Below are 18605 nucleotides of genomic sequence, written 5' to 3' on the forward strand. Positions count from 1 at the left end.
TACAGACTAGTCCAGTGAATTTCTTACGACTTTTTCTCCAATCTTTGAGCTTTTATTTTAAATATATGTTTACCTTTTTATTATAAAATACTGTATATGCATACTTTTTCATTCTAAAATATTGGATATTGTTACCTTTTTTAAATAGAATATAAGATATGCATAACATTTTATTATAAAATATTGGAAACACATATACTAACACAATATTGGATATGCTTACTATTTTTATTATAAAATATTGGATATGCTTACCTTTTGGGGCCTCTCCAGTTACAATTAAAGGAAATATTTAAAGAGACTCATAGACATCTGAAAGGTGACCTAAATGCACTGAAGTGGAGATATAAAGCAGTACCAAGTGGAAATATTCTAGTGAAGTACCTCAAGTACCTCAACATTGTAATCAAGTACAGTATTTGAGTGAATGAACTTACCTTTTTTTTTTTCATGACTGACATCTTATGCATAAACAACTAACACTAATAATAAATCCAGTTCAGATATGTACTCAATATCTTTATTCTTTGACTTGATACAGTATGTAGAGTGAGCTGTCCCACTATTACAACTGCAATCTGAAAGACAACCATCAGAGGGCAGTGATCTCACTACATCACTGTCAACAGATAGCAAATATGTATTCAGTCATGAAAGATGGTGTCTAGTTCTCTCAGTGTCTCTGCTTTAGTGGTGGTTTGTAGATGGTGTTTAAGATTATGTTTTATCGTCTCAAATTCCCAAAGACAGCCCCACTGTGTTTGCTAACAGTGAGAGTGACGTGTCGTGACCATTTTCTTCCACTAGAGGGAGGTAGCATCTAGATAATGCAGACTTGGTGGGTACTAGCAGCAGGAGAGGATGGAGGTCAACATGATGTGGATGATTAGAGCCTGCAGAGGCGTGTGGGCCTTCACACTGAACATCACCATCCGCACAGTGTCCCGACAGGTGTGACATGTGGAGCTTTATGTTCCATCAGGCCACAGCTGTTCACCTGCAGCTGATGTGGAAACAATACCATGAGGCCAACATTTCCAGAGCCTCAACATACTAAATGATGTTTTTTTCTAACATCCTGTTTAAGTGCAGATTTAACCGCAACCACAGCGATAAATAACATCTTGTTAAGAGGACAGTTACTTGTTTGAGAATGTATTTTATCGCTCCTACGGCTTTATTTCATAAAACCCACATGTTCACAGTTATACAACTTGAACAATAACAGCCACTTTTCCCTTATTTGTCTTACTAATTCAGCCTTGTTTTGATGGTTTCTCTTTTTTATCTTCTGTTTGCCCAAAGTGCTGAACCCTTAAGGCAGCACAGTGCTAGTACAAAGCAGGCTCAATATCTGCTCCAAACTGCAACTTACAAAGCCCAGGGGAGCTCGCACAGGACTGGAAGGACAAGTAGTGACAGTCAGCAGAGATGCACTTGAGGCCACTGGTAAACAGTATCAGTGTGCTAAGAACAGACAGTTATATGCAGGTTGTTTTGCAGCAGGAATGAACTGCTAGCTCAAAGGGAACACTTAAAAATATCTCTCTGATGAATACTTGCACCTGGGCCAAAAAAAGGAAAAGATTGCTTACATCTGGGGTTTAGTGAAATAACTGAGAGTCTGTCAAAGTCAAACATTCACTGGACCAGTCAGCAAGAGCTCCCAAATGGAACAACCAGTTTTCTTTTCTCTTCTAAATATGTCAGAATAATATTTTCTAGTATTATTTTTGTCTGAAAAGAAACAAGTGTGCCCAGAACAGCAAATAGGGGCTTTGTTCCAGAGGAAAATGAAGTCCGTTGTGGTGTGTGGAGGGGAGATCCCCCCATAATGATAACAAATGTGCCCTTCACTGAACTTTGCTTTACATGAGAGATGCATGCAAAGCATGCTGTGATGAACTTACCACAATAAAATAACAGTAAGTTGGGCAGAACTGTTGCATTTATGGAAATAAGTCCCACACTATTGTATCTGATGAGAATTAATTTCCTTCTATATATTCACAGCTTCAGTTCGGATAAAATACAATTCAACTCTTTCAGGCTGTGTCACAAAAACATGTAAAAGAGACTTCAATTAACTCAAGAAATTAAAAAGACTAAAAAAATGCAGCCATGCTAAACAGGTATAATGGAGTCATACAATTGCTAATTAGCGCTAAACACAAGGTGCAGCAGAGGCTGATGGGACTTCATTAGTTTTGTAGGTATGAAATGAAATTCTGACCTAATGGTGTTTGATGAAACGTCCTGGCACCACCAAAGTGTTTACAGTTAATCAGAAAGGACCGAATGTGTGCAGCAAATTTCATAGCAAGCTAGCTCTTGAGACATTTCACCTAAAAACCACAAAATTCAACCTGCTGGTGGCGCTGTAGGCAACATCAGGGGATCACCAAAGTCATTAGGATTCATCATCTGTGGGACGTGAACGTCTGTACAAACTTTCACGGAAATTCATCAAATAGAGCACAGCAGGGACGACATGTTTTTGTGAGCTAAACCGCAAGTTAGCATCAGCCTAGTTCCCTCCTCAAAAAGCCAGTGGGATTTATAACTTTACCCACATGTTCATAGTTATACAACTTGAACAAAAACAAGAACTTTTCCCTTATTTGTCTTACTAATTCAGCCTTGTTTTGCTGGTTTTTCCTTCGTATCTTCTGTTTGTGCTGAACCCTTAAGGCAGAGAGGTGTTAGTACAGAGCAGGCTCAATAATTGCTCCAAACCGCAACTTACAAAGCCTAGGGGAGCTCGCACAGGACTGGGCAGACAAGTAGTGACAGTCAGGAGTCAGTTTACTATAAATCAATCAATATACAAGTTGTAAAGTTAGTTAGGATAGTTTTCAACTCATGTCCGCCTGTAAAGACTGACTAGTGAGTAGGCCAGATGAGTCTCCGTTTAATGTCCTCGACAGCTTCTGTAGTCTCAGCTAGCCATTGTTAGTACCGCCTTTTGAAAGACACCTAAATGCTTTTAATCCATAATTTTTAATTCAAATGTGGAGGTATTTACTGGTGTATTTTGAAAATATTTTAAGCTTGTGTTAATCATAGACTTTATTTCGGGCATTTAACAGAAACCCCATTTAAGTGGTGAGACATTCCTGCAGCTCTCAGTAGCAGTTGGATTTCAGTCTTGACCAAAGTGTGGGACCGACTAACAGAGCGCACACAAACATGCTGAAGCAAAGCAAATCAATCTAACAAATGTGCAAATGTGAAAAGATAGCCATCTTGCTGATGGGAAAAGAGGGGCGAGACAAACACTCACATTATTTACTGTGTCAACACTTGTTTGTTTATAAAGTGATTCGGTGCGCTGCTGATACACTTCACGCCGTTTGCTGCATTTCTCAGGCTAATACACCGAGGCGCTCAGGACAGTTAGGGCCCTGCAGCGTTTTTTTGTCCGAAGGGGGTACAATCAAACGAACCTTGCATACAAAAACAAACTGTTGGGGTGAGGTAACACACAGAGACATGTAACTGATTGGATTCTGGTTGAACCTCCTTCCCATAAGAACAATTCATTTCTTTGAGTTGCTGATGGGGGGGCTGAATAGCAAATACTCCATGCAGCAAACAAGGCTCAAGCCAATAGTATGTGGTGCATGTAAACGCTTTGAAAATCAAACTGACACTAAATTTGATTTAGAATGACAAATAAAGATCTCTTTTAACAATGCAAATACTCAGCGAGACCTCGCCAGATCATAAGTCATGAAAGAGATAGAGGGAAATTTGATTGTATCGTGTTTTACTTTGCAAGAGTGAGAGGGAATCTGATTTTGATATATTTGGCTGCGCGAGTGAGTGTGAGACAATTAGATTAAGCATCTCTTTGGTTTGTTTGATATGTAACATCAGTCTCCTTGGTGAAACTCGACACCTTGTTGCCATCCGTGTGGTCTCCATCCTGGGCTCCTCTGGGAGCAGGCCCAGGAGCAGTCCGGGGTTTAGACCGATCCGTTAGAAAACAGATTGCGCATTGGCCACTGTGTGTCCTCGAGGCCGGTGTTACATTTCAAGCTTTTACTCTGAGGGGTCTGCATGTGCTTCCCAGGCCTTTTGTTTAACAAGGGGGACATCATATCCAGATTAAAACACCATGTCTGTAAGAGATACTGCCATTGATTCAAAACATTGGATGGGGAAATAAACAGCCCTCAGATTGCAGAAACACATATGACAAATAAACGCTGTAGGAAGAGCAGAAACCCATTGATCTCAGCCTCAGATTTATGGCTGTAATCACACAGGCCTTGTTTTTGGGAACATGCTGCATGACAGGAAACATCTAACTCATGACTTAAGAGAGTTTACTCTCAGGAATCATATGAGAGCGCTGGAGGCTGGGGCAGTACAGGACTCCAAACAGCACTTTTAAGACATCCTTTTATTTACTTTGTTACCATGCCAACTTTTGTCGGGTCACATTGTGCTCCATGACTAATCGGAGCTTTACCCGTTTGCTTACAATATTTATTATGATTCTCTCTTGAACAATAAGCCGTCAAATATCACTGAGTCTGAGAGCAGAAGAGAGATCTAAACAAATCAAATCTGATTTGTCGCAGTGCAGAGTTTTATTTTGTCTCTTATTTTTATCACCACATAAATGTAAATGTTTTCTGACAAGATTAGTGTTGTAAATTATCAGGGTTGAAATTCAATTTCATGTAATACATACAATTCATTATATTTGCCTTACTATTACTTTATATTTGTCTGCTGGGGTGAAAAATACATTAGTTTTTTCCCATTTCATAAATTCCTCAGATTGAGCCGTGGTTTATCTTATTTCACTGCTCTGGATTAAATAATGAATGACTCGTGCTTTACCGAACAAGCGTATATTAACATATAATAAAATGTATAATGCAATACATTAAAAACACATTCAAATATATAGAAGGAGTCCACATATATTTTACAATACATTCCAATATATTTGCTCAAAGAATGTAATAGAACGAACATTTTGATAATACATTAATAATAAACACTAGAAATATAAAACAAATTTAAAAAAAATCTATCACTTAAAATATTTGGCATATATTACAAAATAATATATTATATATATAATATATTTTTTACCATATGCTGTATGAATAATGATAAAAATGTGCATATTTATATATAAAATATATTTAATATATAATTTGATATATTCAATAATACACAGCAAGTACATTATTAAATATATATATTTCATTACATATGAAGATAAACAAACCTGTGTCACCTCTTTATATCAGTGTGATATTCAGGCCTGACTCAAAAGTGAAAACATTGTTATTGCCCTGTTTTAAAGCTAGGGTATGTAAGTTTTGTTATATTTGCTACTTTGCAGTTAGCAATCCCCTCCATTCTCTCTACGTCGCCACAGTTGCAAGACTCTTCCTTTTCTTCGCGGCAGCTCTCTTTGACTCTTTCTTTTCTTCAAGCGTTTTTCATCTCTTGGCCTGTTTGGAAGTATAAACCGTCACCAGAAGCGCTGGTATTGGCTGTCTAAATTTCGCAATGCTAACATACTAGCTTTGATGGCGGTGAGTAGAAACAAAAGCCTTGTTTACGTTCATTATCACAATATTAGGTGTTTTCTTACATGTGAGGTAGTTGGGTAACTCTTTTGGTTAGCAATGATGGCGATGTGCTGCACTCACAGTACATGGCATTTTGAAGCCAAAAATGCTTGATTTCCCAGGTATAAAACTCCCCAGATCTTTCGTGTTGTGCGAGCGTGCACACTAGACACTTCTGCCGGCCAAGCTGGCTAACTTCCAGTTTAACGCCCAGCTAACACGAATGGGGATAAAATAATTTAGTCATAAAAATGTGTAAAGCTCTTCTAGACTTTACACATTTTATTGGACAACATTTAATCAAATTCTGATAGTGAAATGAGTCATTTCATTTTCATTAACTAGAATGCTAATATATTAGATCTACATATATTGATAATATATTTCTGTTGGATATGTCAACATAGATTTTTTATGGTTATTATCCATGAAAGAGAAGCTAATTTGATGAGATGCAATAGTCTGACAAGCACCACTTGGTGTTGGACTATATAACGGTGATTCTTGAGGACACCAGACACCAGGCTATTCAGTTCCACTGTTGCCTACACCGCTCCAGTCACATTGTATATTTAAACATTAATGTACCCAGCCTGCCTCACATTACAGCATTCCCTCCATTCTGCACACACAGTCGGTCGTAGATTAAGAAGAAAATAATCAAATATATGTCACCGAATTCGCTCTGTGTGAAGCTTTATAGAGAGGAATAATCTCCATTATGCTCTCTGCCTTGTCCGCCCTGAGGCTGAATGCATTGAAACAAGCAGATCGCTGCCTCTAAACTTCTACAAAGCAACGAGACCCACGGCATGTGCATCCCCCCACCACCCCTCCCCGTCTTCTCGAAACACACACAGGCATCTTAGAAACTTTGCACAGAGTGATGATTGTTGCCTATTTATTTCTTTTTCTGCTGATCCCCCTCCCCATTCCCGTACTTTATAGGTCTTGGCTTCCTGTGGCTTTGTAGAGGTTCGACCTGAATACAACAATGTTAAAGAAATTGTGCTTATGACTTGTTTTCAATCTTGTTTTTGGATAGAGCTGTTATGTGTCTTACAGTATCTTCAGCGAGCGTGTGCATTTGCTCTGGTCTGTTTGCTTGTCTGTGGGGATGCATGTGAGCAAACAAAACCAATGTAGTAGTCATGTGCTTTCTGACTTGTGGCCGTAGCCTGAGGATGACACCCTCCCATTCATGTGACCAGTGACAGTGGGCTGGTGCCTTGTAGGAGCCTCGGGGGATCAAGGGGGCGAGATATACTCTTTTCATATGCCAGACTGAGATGGAAATAAACTGCGTACAGTCACGAAAGTTGCTCCGTCTCCCAAACCGCAATCTGTCAAATGTTTTCAAAAGTCGGAGTGAAAAAAAACCCAGAACTGAATGCCTAAATTAAACCAGATACTTACATATTTAATACAGACTTATCTCTCCCATTAGTGTTTTGGTCAAACTGAGAGTTTCCTATAAAATCTCTTTGATATGCTGCGTGTGACGACTATTTAGCAAGTGACAAGGACATGGAAACAGCCACATTAATGACTATCAAACGATAGGAGATAAAATGTACTTTTACAATCAGAGATCAAACAAAAAACCCCAAAGATAGACTACTAATGAATAAACAAATCCTCCATCCTTAACCGACCTCATTCATATTTGTCTTTTTTGGGAGTTGGTGCCTGAAGTTATTTTTCGTCAGTATAAAAAAAGGACTGAAATTAATTATTGTATGGAAGATGATGAAGGAAACGAGGCAAGAGAGCATTAAAAAAACCTGAGCGTTTGCTTTGAGTTCTTTCTTTTACTCTTTTCTTTTCTGCAGCGTGTTTCTGTATTTGATTTTGGGTCTGTCTTGTTGTTTACTTAGTTTGCTTTTCTACGTGCCTGCCTTTTGTTTTGAGCGCTCGGAGTTATCACAGTAAAAGATCCTTTGATTTTACCAACATACCTGAACATCACGATATGGACCACGATTCAGCAGAACCTTTGATATGAGAGATTGGCATGTTGTTCATTTCTCTGTCACAGCTGCTGCACTGTCAACAGATTTGATTTGACTTTCTTTGCATATCAAGTTCATCCACATGAACAGTGGTATGAGATGAAAGCTGTGGGTTCTTACAGAGTCGACAGCCGGAGCCCAAAGCGATCATAATGGCTCAGCTACAGTGGAGAAGCCCGTGAAATTGCTCAAACCTCTGTGTCGTAAATTTGTATTTACCAGCAGTTGAGCTTTATTGAGAAGCCAATGGATAAACTTTATAATATTATTCAAGCTTATTAGTCATGTTTCAATTTGATCGATATCGATGTCTCTCTGACCAGCTCAGAATGATGAGAGAACACAGAAACACACAATTTTAGAGCACTGACGGCTCTATTTTGAATATAGTCAAACTCACTTCAAATAGATCTGAAGTGTAATTCTCTGTTGTTGAAATTAGGTCAAAGATTTATTTTGACTAATTAGAGAAGATTTCAGATGTTGGTAACTCAGTCACAAATGACATTGTCCTTTTGTTATTCTACAAATTCCAAGAAGAATATTTTAATCACATAGAAATGGTCGGTAAAATGGAAGAAGTACAGGAAATACAGGGGTATAATATTACTGAAATGTATATTGCATAATGTATTTTTAATCTCTTGCTGTTGCTACTTATTACCTAACCTCTTCTTCTTCTTCTTCTTCTTCTCTTGTACTCTTGTACCATGTAAGTATTTTAATAGCTTACCCTAAACAATGACACTGTTGTTGACTGAAGTCTAAATTAAAGCTTGAGGAGGAACTTGAAATAATATTACAGACCACAGCATCTGTAAAATTGCTTATTTAATGTTTAAAAGGAAGAAATGAATAACCCAAAAATCAAATGCAACAACTCGCAACTGTTCTTCACAGCCTGACTGGTAAACCACTGTGGATAATTACTGCAGATCAGATTTCTTAACCATATCAACCAGAGCAAAATCTGGTGCTTGTAGCCTATTAAAGGTGTTATTGATAACATTCAGCCACAACAACAGCGCTGTTGTTCGATTCACCTGCCCCCATAGTGGCTGCCAGTTTTTTGCACTTACTTGCTAATGCTAGCAAATATTAATATTGTCTAATCCTAACGCAAGGGCAGTACAGTGTGCTGGGCGCTTACTGAAAAACTCGGCCGTTTTTACGTTTTTTTCCCACAAACTGGCAACTACCAAGACTGTTGAGTGACTATGAGGAACTTTTAAGTGTTAATGAAACAGTCTTGTGATTCATCTGATGATTATAAATGACCTGGAACAGCAAACGAGACCAGCAGCGAAAAGACTGCTATTCTTTTAGTTGTTATTAATGCCTGTGCTCGGGTCTGATCACATATATCACATATAAAATCACATATAAATACAACCTCTTGTCTACTTCTCTTGTATTCAACCTTTTAAGAATGTGTATTACTTACCCTAAATAATTACACTGTCATTGACTGTAATCTAAATAGTTACCCATTAATATCCAAACAAAGCTTGAGGAAGAACTGAAAGAACGCAAAGTAGGATATAACTACTACCCTTTTCGATAAGAAAAAAAAAAAATCTTATCCAAATACAGCACCTGTGAAACTGATTATTTAAAGGGACATTATGTAGTTTTGGGGAAGAAATTCAAACATTATTTACAAAATTAATAAGATAATAAGACAGATAGAAAGGTGGCAGGGTCCACCAAATATAAACAAATTAAAACAGTATGAAATTGTGTTTTCCTTTACGGTCAGTTTGTTTATTCACTTTATTCAGTCATGAAAACAAAGAGACCCTAACTGCATGGCTAACTGAGCTAACAAGCTAACAGTCGTGACAGTCACGGATGGATAAACAGAATACAGTAACGACAGTTAGCAGCTCTGGTGAGATGCTGCCGCTGTAGTATAAATTCAACAGCTGGCCAATTCTTACATATTCTTACATCTTGCACCCTCCACTGTGAATAATATAATAATGTGGTACGCAGTGGGACAATAGGACAACATTCATTTTAACTATGAGATGCAGTGGCTCCACAGAGGTTGCTACAGTACCTACGTAGGTTGTTACGCTTTGTGTTCATTGTCTATGTCAATATTGGTTTAAGGAGACGAGGCCTGCGGGGAACTCAGCAGAAGCAGTTTTGAAACAAAAACAAAAGGAATTACAGGGTTGTCTTATTTTGATTCATCTCTGAGGAAACTTTGCTAAGTAAAATGTCACACTGGCCTCGGTGGCGTAAATAATCCAGTGACCATAAAAATGTCACTTCCCTCAAAGCTGCAATTTCCAGTCGTATCTATATCGTAAATGTGTCTGAAGACTTGCAACAAACAGCCGTCCCTCTCTGGGAAACAGGATTTTTAATGTCTACAGTGTGACTCTGAACTGACAGCTGGGCCTCCCCGCTGTACAAGGCGGGTGTAGACATTATTGTACTTCCTCTATTGTGACTCTCAGAGGTTCACTGCAGTCTGTTATTATCATGTTGATAGGTTTATGGGTCATGACAAACAAACCATTATATTTGCAAGAGATTGCGACAAGTTCATGTGATATGTATAAAATTGAAGGAAGTGCTAAGTTGACAATTCATGCAGCAGCGTGGCACGAGTGATAAGTGCTCATTTTTCATTCTGGACTCTTTTTTTTGAAAAAAAGCAGCAGTCATTCTGACACCGTGGTCCTGGGAACCACACGGGGTCCAATGAGGGTCTCAACAGCAAAATATAAATAATGATTCACCATTTGTCTGATGTAGTGTGAGTAAATATGTCACTGTTTTCTTCACACCTCCACTTTTTAAAGTCAGGCACTGTAGTTTTAATTTAGCTTGTAAAGACTTCTACTCGCCATTGACCTCTAAAATGTGCAATAATTCTACCATGAATCATTGATACCAATGTTGTCCATAACAACAGACCACAGAGACAAAGATCTGGTATTGATAATGAGTTCAGATGATAAGATATTAAATATCAACTGTTTTATGTAACTGATCAGGTATGTTCATTAAGCCACAGCTGTGCATTATATTTAGGCATGGAGTCCAGGATAGACAGGCAGTAACTTTTAAAAAGGTTAATCATGTCGTCAATTCTCAGATACCGTGCAGAGGGACACAACAAACACAGGCTTCAAAGGCTTAACAAAAAGGCCCTAACAGACTTCTAATAACAAACGCAGGATTTAAGAGGAGCGGAGGGCCTGAGATGAGACGGGAAAGCGAAGCATTAACCATAACCATATCTTTGTGGTTTGACACACAAAACATCAATTAATCCCACTTTTGGCTCGTACAAAGAGAGGCCTCATTCACAAACTTTGTCATATGAATTGCCTCAATAAGCCTGATGAAATCAGTGGAAAGATCGAGGCAGAGGCAACGAGCGTGAAGGTTGAAATCGTAAAGTAAAATCATGGTATCAAAGCGACAGGAGTTCTGAAAATTCAATTATAAAAGCACAGTCCTGTACTGGGTCATTGGTGTTGATTAAAAAACTTAAAACTTAGTGATATTTTTCTAAAGATGGGAGGAAATTTATGAACATTCTTGTGAAAGATGGCCAGACCACTGCCCCTCCTGGCTGGTCTGGGCAGGCTTAAAATAAACTGGGCTGGGCTTTAAATAAGAGAAATTAGGGGAAGTGGTTTCGATCAGAGGAACATTGTTAACATTTTAATAGAGGAAGTGACATGTGGATGTGGAGTGCCAGAGCAATGGATTGCACCGACTGCTTATGTTTCTAGGCAATCTGGATCAAGTTCGTCTTGATCGAGAAGAACACCTTCAGAATAAAACCAAAACAAACAAAACAAAACCACCATCGATATCACTGAGCAAGCCAAAGAGGTGGGAAAAAGTCATCTTTCGTCAGTTCAGATTTCTGAGCAGCACTGTCATTAGTGCCGACACGCACGATTGGCAACGGGAGTGAAGCCAAGAGTCTGGGAAGCTTTTTCAGCATGTCAGGTGTGGTAGCTCCAGGAATGCACCGTCTAATCACATGAAAGAAGCACTTATGTCTAATTATGGAATCTCCAACTATCAACTGAGTAGGAGGGGTGAGAGGAGGCAGAGTGGATGGTCATGCAGAGAGCCGGTTTGATTTAATGTTTCTGACTAAAAGATCCATCTTATTTTCCAATTTTCTTCTGAAGAATTCAGTCAACAGCTACTTAAAGCAAAACAAGAAAGGTCTATAGCCATGTTAGCAGCTCGTTTAAGGTTGTACTTAGTACAGAGTGCTCAAGCACAGTGGCTAAAAGCTAATATATTTACTATAAAATGTTAAGCAGTAAAGCTAAAGTGTTAAACATGAATGTTTGTGGCTAATGTTGCCTAACTTCAGGGATGCTATGTAACTGATTACTGGGTTATTTCACATCATTCATTTATCATTGTGCTTGACTTGTGCTACAATTACGCTTCGTTGTAGGAACCCAATCGCCAGAATAAGTATTGGTACTGTACTTTTTCTCAAACCACGCAACTTGAAATTGTCCTTTCTTTACATTTAGACGCTCCGTTTGGTTAGGTTTAGGGTTAAAAACCACTTGGTTAGGGTTAGGAAAGGATCTTGAATGACTTAAAAATATCTGATTTTGTCACCACGTCTCACTTACAATACCCAGCTTGTTGCCACAAATGGCTGTAAAAATACTCGGTTGTGTTGGTGAAATGATCTCGAACAGAGGTCTCTTGCTAGTTGCATATAATGTGAACATAATATGATACATATTGTATGAAATGCACAATACGCATGCAGAACCACACAATGGCCACATTTTATTCAGGCAGCTGAGCTGGTTGTAGCATCTACCATTATTCTGTGACTTGTAGCCACAGTGGCTGTTTCAGGAAAAGTTACATATGCTCACTTTAATAAACCTATTGACCTTATAGTGTCTCTGCTGTTTTTATTCCAATATGCTTCTAAACACGTTTCTATGTGTGATTTCTGGTTTAGGTCCTTTCTGATTGTTTTAACTGCGGCCAAGATTCCATCAGTTCTTACAGGAAAAGTAATTAATAAGGTTTTATATAGCCAATATCTTCTTTTGTTTGTACTCCAAGGCAAAACTCCCACCATACTCCACCCAGTCTCCATGTCAGTTTCTTTCTTTATTTCATCAACATTGTATGCACCAAATGTATTTAACTTCCATTGCTTTGTTTTTCATGTCTCTGTGTGTGTCAGGGTTTGTTCTCTATTACTGTGTCCTTTTGTCAACCAGGATGTGCCTGTACCCTAACACAACACTTCCATGCTTTATTTGTGCCCTAAAGTTGAATTACAGGCAATTCTGTAGCTAGAGTGCCCCCGAAATGACCTTTCGGTCGGCCCAAAGGCCCTGTTGATTGTCTAAATGCCACTCTGTGGCGACCTTTGGCAAAAATGAAACTCTAATCCCGTCATATCCTGCGAACAATAGATATGCTCCTTTTCTTTAGTCAGCACTTTATTTTTTTTCTATCCTTTTCTTCACACCATATCAGGATCAGAAAAGGAAACACAATGTTTAACAAGATTTTTTGGCTTGACAGACAATAGGTGATTTCAGTAGATTTAAGTTATGTCTGCATCAATATTCATAAGGGTTTTAAATGAGCTTGTTAGCTTGCTAAAAGTCTTTAGTTTGTTTCTCTCATAATCGTATTTTTATACATTTAATTTGCAAAGTTTCGCAAATTTTCCAAGGACAGTTGTGTCATGTGATTAATCACTATTCGGTGTCTCCTATAGGGCCAGATGACAAGCTAGCAAGGCTACTGAAAAGCCTAGTGGCGTCCATCTACCTTAGACTTAAAGCTATCTTACTGACAGTACTAGCTAACCACGCTGTTTCTTCACAGGTCTCTTCTCTGGCATCTTAGCTTTGGGATTTAGTCCTAAACTACTCTCCTTATTCATCTTTAACAGATCAAAGGGTCCCTATTTTCTAATCCACAGGCCGTTGACATGTTGATGAAGTCCTGTCCTTACTCGCAAGTTAATTGAAAACAATGCTCACACGCACAGTGCTTCGGCCCAGGCTGAGGGAGCTGTTAGCCTAGGGCTGAGGATAGCCTTGAGCTAAGAATGTGCAGTGTGAAAAGCCCTTATTCATACTGTTTAATTTTGAACAGAGATTATGAGAACTAATATTACCCTTACAAAGGATGCACACATCCATTTATGCAGCCACTTGGGGGGTTTGGGTGAGAAAAGAGGTCAGAACAGCACCAGAAGTCTGAGGGTGGGCACGAATCAAAGGGGCACTTTTACAAGACTTCAATTGTGAAGAAGCTGCAGGCATGTGATTTACATGGAAGTGTTTAGTTTAGCCAGAGGTCTGAATCTAGATTTTTCCCCCAATTTTTTTCCCTTTTCAAAAACATGGCAGACATAGTAGGCTACATAGTGTGCATCTGCGTCCTCTTAGCAGGAAACAGAATTTATTGTCAATGTTAGAAATGCTAGGCAGCCGAGCATAACTTAACCAACAGCAATAGAAAGGAATGAACATTTTACAGCAGATGCAAGCAGCCGCTGTGTCTGGCTCCGGCCAGCAAATGACAACACCTTTGAGTTGGGTTGTAAACTGTACTAAAACACAGTTGATTGAATTTATATATATTGTGCAAGAATGAAACGTAAAGGATAAGTTCACCCAGGAATAAAAAAACAAAATTCAGTCATTATACTCACCCTCATGCTGAAGGAAAGTCAGGTTTTTTGTAGTCCACAAAAAATTTCTCGAGCTTCACAGCAAAACTGTTGCAGCATTCTCCTAAACAACTGAAGTAGATAGAGACTTGTTTTAAGACGTAAAAATCAATGGCTCCATTGGAGTAATTAAAATCTGTGGAAGCCCAAGATCCCAAATTGATTTGAAAGATGGTATTTACACCTTTTCTAAGCTGAAATCTTCACTGTAGCTGCCAAGCTATAAGTGTTAGCATGCACCTTGTCTGAAATGAGTGCACAAGCTCAACCCTGCCAACCAGTTGTTTAGGAGAATGCTCCAACACTGTTTTGCTGTGAAGCTCCAGAAATGTTTTGTGGGCTACAAAACTTCACCTGACTTTCCATCGCCATGAGGGGTGAGTACATAATGACTGAATTTTCATTTTTGGATTAATAGGCTATGTTCTGCTGTCTGCATGTGCCTCCTCTCTCTGTTTTAGTGTTGCTTGTGAGCTTCCGTAAAGCCTGCCTGTTGTCAGTTTTGTAACATTAATTAGTTGATAGATCCATGTTTCAAACTATGCAACGTTGGGCCCTTGAATTTGAGGGTACTTGGCCTGGAAAGTCCTTGAAAAAGATATTAAATTTGATGATTCAGAAGGTGTGGGAGCCTTGCTTATGACATAAAAGCTGCAGGCCTCCCCAACAATATACTGGAAAACACACTAGTTGTGTCAAGTATGTGTCTCCCCTTATATCACATGGCATCACCTACCTATTTTATTAGTTTTGACAGACGTGGGGTTGCAGGGCAAGTCATATGTTTACAATATGGAGAAATAAGGTAACATCATCCTTCAAATAAGAAACAAAGACAAGTTGTCAGACTCCACAACAGTTATCGGTTATCGCCCAAAACACATGCACAAGTTTCAACATGCCTCAGTTCCCTCATCCCTCCATCCATGCATCTCCACTTATTTAGTGGTGCATAGACCTGCATCCACCTTTAAGTCACCATCCCTGAATAGCCTGAAGCAACGTTGGTGAGACAACTTTATCAAAACTGACAGCTACTCATGTGCACTGTGCACTCGGAGTCTGTTGCTCATAAATGGGCAGGAACAGACTTAGACAAACATTATTTAGCATGTTGACAGGTATCATGTTCCTACTTCCCTCTTCTGGGATCCCTGTACCTCCCCCTGACTCTTTTTCCAGTAAACCTATCAGAGGAAGTGTTTTGGACAGAGAAACAGTAAGAGCTTTGTTTTGGAGGTTTTGTGGGGACAGCGGTACCTCCTGCTATCTGAGCACGGCATCGCCAGAACATTGTAACTCCGCAATCGTGCATTTGTGGGCGGAGATGTCACTCGAGCTGTAGAGGAAATAAACATAAGGTAGCTCGGTGTACGTACGTTATTTACAGCATGTTGAGACTCTAACAGAACATGTACGCTTCTCCATATTTATGAGATAGTGGACTACGTCTATTTCCTTTTGTAGATGAACATGGACAAGGTTCAAAAGTTTCTTGTTTGCTTGCGTTCACATATTCACTAACTCAGAGCTTTACATTGCTTCGACATCAGCCATTAATCTCAGTTCTTTGGGCTGCAGGAAGCTGCTCCGTCTTCATTAAAGAGGCACTGTGTAGTTGGTTGGAGAAAAAATTCAAACTCAGAATTTTATTATTTACAATATGAATGAGGTAATAATACAAACTCAGAAATATTTATTTTTTCTTAGAAGTAAAAAAAGGTCCCCAGAACACTGTTTGAAGCTAGAAAGGTGGCAGGGTCCGCCACATATAAACAAAGGAAGGATTAAAATCTCTCCCCCAGAACTACATAGTACACCTTTAACGTGGGGGGTATACCATTCAGAGCAACTTGGGAATTATTTAATAAAATTTTCCAGTTAGTAACCATGCTGAATTTGAGCTGATTTAAAAAAGGTGATACTAAAAAAAAAACAAAAACAAAAAAAACCTTGTAACAAAATGCTTTCATTAGTGGATTTGACAACAATCCTATTTTCACATGTTGATCAGACAGAAGAATGGAATGGAAAAATCAATGTGTGATAATTGATGTGTCTTTTGCAGGAGTTAATGCTTCGAGGAAGTTAAATTAGAGATTTGGTTTCAGTGTGTGAGCCATTAGAGCCTGTAAGAGCGGTCGGTGGCTATGAGAAACGATCCTGGAAGATATTAAATGACAGAAAGAATCTATTCAGCCTTGAGTTTATGATTCAGAACTGAATGGTGTTAAGATATTTTTACAACAAGCATGTGTTTTACAAATGTACCGCTTAAGGGTCCGAAACTGTGGGATTATAAGAAGGCATCTCAGCACATAGAACAGGAACTTGTTATTTCAAACTCACTCATAACTAAACACACTAAAGTACATGAGCAGTTCATCAATCCAAGAAGAGTCTAGACCGCAAGTTTTGCTAAATGACACATGCATCGTCCACCGCATTTTATTTTAGCCACATTTGTTGGGTGTGATTGATTAACTGCGTATCAAATTTTGTTTGTTTAAACGAGCTGGCCATGACATTAATGGCCTCAGGTAAAAAATGGCACAGGAGAATCGTTTGTTGTCTCTTGTTGAACAAGTAGGCCAAACATCACATTAATCACACTGGGTGTTTTGGGTTGGTTTGGACCACACCCGCAGCCAAAGTCATTTGCATGTTTTTATAATATGTGTGTCTGTTTGTAGCCGACCAACATCAACGATCACATCAAATTATGCAAACTGTGGAAGCAATAAATAGAATACGTGCGTTTTACTGAGCCTGTTTTGAATCAGACCAAACAAATAGGCCGCATGTTACATTTAATGGCTTTTAAAGGGGCACTCCATCAATTTTATACATAACGGTCAGTTCACTCATTATGTCAAGGCTGTACCCACAAGATTCAGGGGGGGAGGACCAAATCTGTTAGCTATTGATTTATAAAATATGTTGTTTTACCTCGAAATATGGCCGAACGTCCCTCCAGACTTTTCATTATCTATCATCTTTTTAGTAGCTGAACAATCTGGAAGTGGTGAAACAACAATATGTGCCTGTAATTTGATTCCCTTCCTTTATATACTGCTGGAGCACAGTAGCACAACATCTTTACAGCATCTGCGCTTCTCACCCTGAGCATGACAGGAAAATGGCCGCTGTGTGAATATGGTCCAGTAGTACAACTCAGTAAACATTGAGCGATATTGCTGTTGGATCTGGAGGTCGCTGCCTAAGGTCTATGAAAACAAGTTATGCTTGAAGACTTCGTATGTTTGATAGGAAACCTGTGTAACAGTATAAACTGGTAATGACGTAGGCCGCGCGGTTTGAAAGATAAGGGATAGTGTCAGCAGGGAGGGGCCACATACAAGAAGACGTTATTGGGGTGCATTGTGGGGAAATGTAAGATCTGTGTTTTTTTTTGGAGATTCAGCCATTGTGAGGACTAAAAGTCAGGACATCTTAATTTTTAATTTATTTATTTTATCTTTCTTTCGCAAGTCTCCACAATTTCATGTAGGCAAAAAACTAAACCGCTGAAGTAGCTCCCTGAGGTCTTGTTGACCCTTAAAGCAACATTATGTAGAAATTGGCATTTTGTGCGCCCCCCACAGTTGCACAATACAAATCCCAGGTCCGTAACAGTTTGTCAGACATAGGTAATGTAGGTGCTAACTACAAACAAAACTCATTACATCATAGCAATGTTATGTGTTGAAGCAAACATGTATGTAATGCTGTGATCCTCCCCTCTCACTGAAGATACATAGTGCAGAAACAAGTAACGGGGGGGCGGAGTGGCTGAGACAGAGACGCCATTCACCTTATTACAAGACACTAAACCATCAACATGATTTTGAAGCTGTTATTTTGAGGTTTAAAAAAGTTACATAATGTTGCTTTAATAGTACCACTCCTGTTTGGAGCAATAGTCGTTTGAGCCGACTTGCTGAGAATTTCTTTTAGTTCACGGGGTTACGTAAGTTAAAGGGTCCCAGTCCTCGCTGCTCCTCACTGGTTATACCTGTGAGTGTTGGGATCTATTTTATGAAGCTTTAACTGCCTGTTTTTAAGGCCTTGAATGGTCTGGCCCCTGTCAGGGCCCCCCAGCTGTGGGACTGAGAATGTTAAGCACGCAAGCTCAGTATCCCCGTTTAAATCTCTTTTTAAAAGTCACTTTTATTGCATGGCTCTTTCTCAATTTAATCATTTAGGCCATTATTTAAAAAAAAAACAAAAACGTTTTGTCTTGTTTGCTAGCCTGTACTGTATGTTTTTATTGTA

This window comes from Pagrus major, chromosome 11 (assembly GCF_040436345.1).
Source record: "Pagrus major chromosome 11, Pma_NU_1.0".
NCBI classification, from domain to species: domain Eukaryota; kingdom Metazoa; phylum Chordata; class Actinopteri; order Spariformes; family Sparidae; genus Pagrus; species Pagrus major.